The 6,454-nt window shown below is 36.8% G+C and overlaps 1 pseudogene; it reads left to right on the top strand.

The window, feature by feature from the left end:
* The first annotated feature begins 2,486 nt into the window (after positions 1-2,486).
* LOC123939295 lies at positions 2,487-5,924 on the top strand (annotated as a pseudogene).
* Positions 5,925-6,454: the final 530 nt, after the last annotated feature.

The raw sequence follows: 6,454 nt of genomic DNA, 5'->3' as shown, positions 1-6,454 counted from the left end.
GTTCTAGAAGATTCTATCTCTATCTTCCAAGACACTTGCTATATAAAAATCTTTGAGAAGATAGTCTAAAACAAAGGTCAGAAATGCAGAAACATGAGAATTGGATAATTGTCTCTCAATATTTGTATAATAGGTGGATAAATGTAGACGAGTACATCAATTCTTATAAAGAGTACTCTAGTTTCCAACTGACTTCCATTCTCATTTCGGAGGCACTTCATTGGCATTTTGGCAAATGATATCTTTTATTTTAGCTCTCATGTTCTAGCCACCCAATTCTCTGTCAAACCCCTTAATGAAAGGAATACATAAACACTTAAAATATAATAATGGAGTTCCTACTTAAATAAACACTGAGTTTAAAAAAAAAAAATTAAGTGCAGTGTTGCAGAACTTCTACCGTGAACTGAAACGAAATGTCATGAACCAAATTACTCTCCCAGCTGAAACAACTAAAAAGCCAGATAAAATGATGACACAATGGTTTTCAAGACATTGAACAGCAGGTAATAAAACACAGTGAACACTAAAAGAGGAGAAAAAAATAAAATGAATCTGCAACTGTCCCACCTTACTGCATAGAGAAGTTCTCAAGATGTGGAAGAAGAAGGAAAAATTAGCTGGAACCAGCATCATCCCTGAGTTGAAGATACATAGCTGAGAGTCTGAGGAGACCAAAATGGGTAGAGTATGCATAGGAGAGTACTGGAAAGAATAGGACTCAATGAGGAGCTCTTGAGATCAGCAGATAGCCCACCATAAGTCTTTGGCTGAGTGCTGAGCAACATTTGTGTATCAGGAAGTTACCTGAGGCCCGCTGAGGTCAGGGTGGAGGGGATACCCAATGAGATTAGACCGAAGGTCATACATTGCCAAAAAACAGTCCCTGGTTCCACAAACCAGAGAAGAAAACCTTACAGTTCAGGGCTATTAGCATATTTTCAAGTTTTACCTTCACAATGGGTGAAAATTAGCCCTAGACTAAAAGCTTTCTGGTCCTACCTAACAAAATCTAAAAGCAAGACCCACAAGAATCATACTGTTAGATTAGTAAGCTTAGTGATACCATAACAGAAAGTATTCAAAATGAAAAACAGAAGAGACTGAAGAGAAAGATGAAGAGAGCATCAGTGAGATCTAGGCCAACTTCAAGTGGCCTGTTACTACGTAACTGGAGTTCCTGAAGTAGGAAGAGGAAATAATAATAATAGAAATAATGGTCAGGAATTTAATGAAAACTATAAACTCACAGCTCTAAGACATTCAGCAAAATCCAATATTAGAAACATGAGGAAAACTGAAGTACCTCACAATGAGATTGCATTAATAAAGAGATTCCAGTGATAAAGAGAAAATCTTAAAAACACACAGGGAGGTCATTATGTGGCTATTATTAAGGTTACAATATGTAAAACAAACAAAGATAATTTACCAGATAATTATAGCACCCTCCCAGTGAAAAGAATGCAAGTTAGAAGGGACTAGAGCACATATTCAAAGTACTGAAATGGAATTCTATATCCAGCAAAAATATCTTTTTTAAAAATATGAAATAATTAGGGTGCCTGGGTAGCTCAGTCAGTTAATTGTCTGACTTGTGATTTTGGCTGAGGTCATGATCTCATGGGTAGTGGAACTGAGCCCCCATCTGGGCTCCTCACTCAGTGCCGTGTCTGCTTGGCATTCTCTGCCTCTCTCTTTGCCCCTCCCCCTGTTCTTGCACCCTTTCTAAAGTAAATAAAATCTTTTTTTTAAAAAATGTGAAATAATCGTTTTTTTAGAGATATAAAAGCTGAAAGAAGACATTATCAGCAGACACAACTATAAGAAATATCAAATAAAGTAACTCAGGCAGATAGAAAATTTTATCAGATAGAAATCTGGATATACACATGGAGATAAAGAGCACCAGAAAGTATAACTATGTAAATATAAATCAGATGTTTTCCTTATTGTTTAAATCTTTTGGAATGATCATTGACTTTAAAGAAAAAACACTGTGAAGCTTATAATGTATATAAAAATACAATGTAAATAATGATAGCAGAGAGGTTAAGAGGAAAAAAATGAAAGTATATCATAATAAGGTTCTAATCTCATATTTGAAATTATATATCACATGAGCATATACTGTGATAAGTTAAAGATGTTCACTATAAAACACAAAGCAACCACTAAAAAATACAACAGAGTTACAGCAATTACCAAAAACAGAGATGAAATGAAATCATCCAAAATACTTAATCCCAAAGAAGGGCATGCTATGGTCTGAATTAACCCTTCAAAATTCATATGTTGAAATCCTAATGTCCAAGTTGATGGCATTGGGAGTTAGGCCTTTGAGATGCGATTAGATCATGGTGACAGAGCCTTCATGAATGGGATTGGTGCCCTTAGAAAAGAGACTTTTGAGATATCCCCATCTACTTCTATTGGGTAAGGACACAAACAGAGTCTGCAACTGAGAAGAGTGCTTTCACCCAATCATGCAAGTACCCTATTTTGGACTTCTAGTCTCCAGAATCACTGGAAGTAAGTTTCTATTATTATTATTATTTTTTTTAAGATTTTATTTATTTACTTGGCAGAGAGAGAGATCACAAGTAGGCAGAGAGGCAGGCAGAGAGAGAGGAGGAAGCAGGCTCCCTGCGGAGCAGAGAGCCCGATGCAGGGCTCGATCCCAGGACCCTGAGATCATGACCTGAGCCGAAGGCAGCGGCTTAATCCACTGAGCCACCCAGGCGCCCCAAGTTTCTATTATTTTTAAGCCACTCAGTCTGTGGCATTTTTTTTTTTAAGATTTTATTTATTTATGTATTTGACAGACAGAGATCACAAGTAGTCAGAGAGGCAGGCAGAACGAGAGAAGGGGAAGCAAGTCCCCCATCGAGCAGAGAGCCCGATGTGGGGCTCAATTCCAGCACCCCGAGATCACAACCCGAGCCGAAGGCAGTGGCTTTAACCCACTGAGCCACCCATGCGCCCCAGTCTGTGGCATTTTATTATAGCAGACTAAAGGCACAAAAGAAGAAAAAAGAGAACAAAGAACAGTGAGACAAATAGCAAACACAAAGCAAAGGGAAGATTTAAATTTACCTTTATCAATAGTCATATTAAACATGAATAGCCTAAACACTGTAATTAAAAGGATTAAAAAAATAACTTGCTTCCTACCATAAACCACTTTAAATATAAGAAATTAACAAGTTAAAAGGAAAAGAATGACTTGGTAGGCTAAAAAATGGTCCCCTGAAAGATATCCACATCCTAATCCCTAGAACCTATGAACACATTACCTTATATGGCAAAAGGGATCTCGCTCATGTCATTAAGGATCTTGAGATGACAAAATTTCCATGTGGACCTACTGTAATCATGAGAGTCCTTATAAGAGAGAGAGAAGAGAGTCAGAACCAGAGAAAGCCATGTAACAATGGAAACAGAGATAAATAAGAGGATGTAATGACACTATGCTGTTGGCTCTAAAGATGGAGGAAGAAGCCATGAGCCAAGGCATCTAGAAACTAGAAAAGGCAAGGAAATGGATTCTTTCCTAGAGCCTCCAGAAGGAACCAACCCTGATGACAACTTGCCTTCAGCCTAAGGAGACCAATTTCAGACTTCAAACCCAGAACTATAAAATAACAAATTGGTGCTCTTTAAAGTCACTACGTTTGTAGTCACTTGTTACAGCAGCAATAGGAAACTAATATAGATGGGGAAAGATGGGCCATGTTAACACTAATCAAATAAAACTAGAGTGACTCTTTTAATATTAGACAGATTTTAGATTAAAGAATATTACCAGGGATAGAGAAGCTCATTATATAATGATAAAGGAGTCTGTCAATTCTTTCTGGAGGGCATAACAATTCCAAAAATGTTTGTATCTAATAACAGAACTTCACAAATGCATGAAACACAATTTGATGGAACTTTAGAACAAATTTTTCAAATCTATAGCTATAATTATATATTTTAATATCTCTCAATAATATCCATCTCTTAATAATTCTACTAGAAAAAGTAGACAGAAAATCAGTTAAGATACAGACATCTTTTTTTTTAATTTTATTTATTCGACAGAGAGAAATCACAACTAGGCAGAGAGGCAGGCAGAGAGAAAGGAGGAAGCAGGCTCTCTACGGAGCAGAGAGCCCGACGTGGGGCTCGATCCCAGGACCCTGGGATCATGACCTGAGCCAAAAGCAGAGGCTTTAACCCACTGAGCCACCCAGGTGCCCCAAGATACAGACATCTTGAACAACACTGTCAGCTTGACCCAACATTTCTAGAACATTCCACACAACAGTATACATATTCTTTTCATTTGTGCACAGAACATAGACCACATTCTGAGCAATAAAAGCTGTGTCAGTTTAAGAGGATTCATTTCATACAAAGTATTTCTCTAACCACAGTGAAATTAAATTCTAAACCAATAACAGCAAGATACTTGGAAAATATTCAAATATTTGGAAACTAAGTAATATAGGTTTTTGACAGTTTCATTTAGTTATAATTGACACAAAATTGTGTATATTTAAGGTATGTAAGTAATAAACTTTTAAATAACTTAATGGATCAAAAAAGAAATCAAGGAGAAATTATAAAGTATTTTAAAATAAAAAAAAAAGAAAGAAAAATAATATCAAAATATGGGAGGGGGGGTGTAGCTATAGCAGTCCATAGAGATAAATACACAGTTGTACTACCTATATTAGAAAGAAAAAAGTTCTCAAATCAATGACTTCGACTTCCACTCTAAGAAATTTAAAAGAGAAAAGCAAATTAAACCAAAGAATTAAAGTAAAGTAGAAAGAAGGAAGGAATAAATATCAGAGCAAAAACTGATGACCAAAAACCGGAAGAATAATAGAGAAATCAATAAACCAAAAGCTGCTTGTTTGAGAATATCAATAAAATTGAAGAACCTTTAAACAGAATCATCAGAAGAAAAAGACAGAGAAAACAAAAATTAATAATATTAGAAATGACAGAGGTGACTACCTCAAATTCTACAGATAGTAAAAGAATCATAAGAAACTATGATGAGCAACTTTATGCCAATCAATTTAACAATTTTTAAATAGACCAATTCTTTGAATGTTACAAACTAATAAGGTTCACTCAGCGTGGTTCTTTGTCATGGCACCTCAGAGGTGGTCGGCTGCTTCAGGGTGAAGTTGAACATCTCTTTCCCAGCTACTGGCTGCCAGAAACTCATTGAAGGGGACAATAAATGAAATTTATGAGAAGGATATGACCACAGAAGTGGGTGCTGATGCTCTGGGCGAAGAATTGAAGGTTTGTGTGGTCCCAGTCAGTGGTGGGAATGACAGACAAGGCTTCCGCGTAAAGCAGGGTGTCTTAACCCATGGCTATGTCTGTCCGCTACCATGTAAGGGGCATTCCTGTTACAGACCAAGGAAGACTGTAGAAAGAAAGCACAACTCTGTTCCAGGTTGCACTGTGGATGTTGATCTTAGTGTTCTCAACTTGGTTATTGTTAAAAAAAAAAAAAGGAGAAGGATATTTCTGGACGCACTGATATTACTGTGCCCTGCCACCTGGGACTCAAAAGAGCTAGCAGAATCCTCAAACTTTTGCACCTCTCTAAAGAAGATGATGCCCACCGGTAGATGGTGAGAAAGCCCCTGAACAAAGACAGTAAGAAACCAAGAACCAGAGCAATCAAGATTCAAAATCATGTTACTCCCAGAGTCACATGACACAAATGTCAGCATATTGCCCTAATGAAATAGCATATTAAGAAAAATAAGGAGGAGGCTGCAAAATATGCTATACTTTTGGCCAAGAGACTGAAGAAAGCCAAAGAAAAACACCAGGAACGGATTGCCCAGAGAAGGAGGCTGTTCACTCTGAGAGCGTCTACCTCTAGGTGTGAATTCAATCAAAAATGAGATTTTCTAAGAGTAGCAAAAGATTAACATAAGATTAATTAATCTAAGATTAGACATTAAAAAAATCAGTCAACATAAATAAATCTCAAAATAGAGTAAAAGGGGCCAGACAAAAAAGAGTATACATGTGTGATTCCATTTATATAAATTTCTAGAAGGTGAAGACAACTCTAATAGGAAAGAAAGCAGATCTGTGGTTGCCTAGTGTGTGAGAGCGGTGTGACCAGGGGCCAGGAAGAGGGGAGAGGGGTGGGTTAGAAAGAGGCAAGAGGAAAAGTCTTGGACGTGATGATTATGCCCACTATCTTGATTATGGTGATGAGTTCACGGGTTTATACATATGTCTAGACTTATCAAATTGTATACTTTAAGTATGCAAGTTTATTTTATGTCAATCAGTAAACCACATTTATCAATGAAACAGGGTTTTTTGGTTTTTTGTTTGTTTGTTTCAATTTGAAAGATCGTTTCTATAAATCTCCATTCGGTCCGCCTGCTTTTAAAGTTTGAATTTGAAGGACCATCCAGCT

Source organism: Meles meles, chromosome 3, assembly GCF_922984935.1.
Source record: "Meles meles chromosome 3, mMelMel3.1 paternal haplotype, whole genome shotgun sequence".
NCBI lineage: Eukaryota > Metazoa > Chordata > Mammalia > Carnivora > Mustelidae > Meles > Meles meles.
The sequence above is the reverse complement of the archived record's forward strand: the minus strand, read 5'-3'. Positions and strand labels throughout refer to the sequence as shown.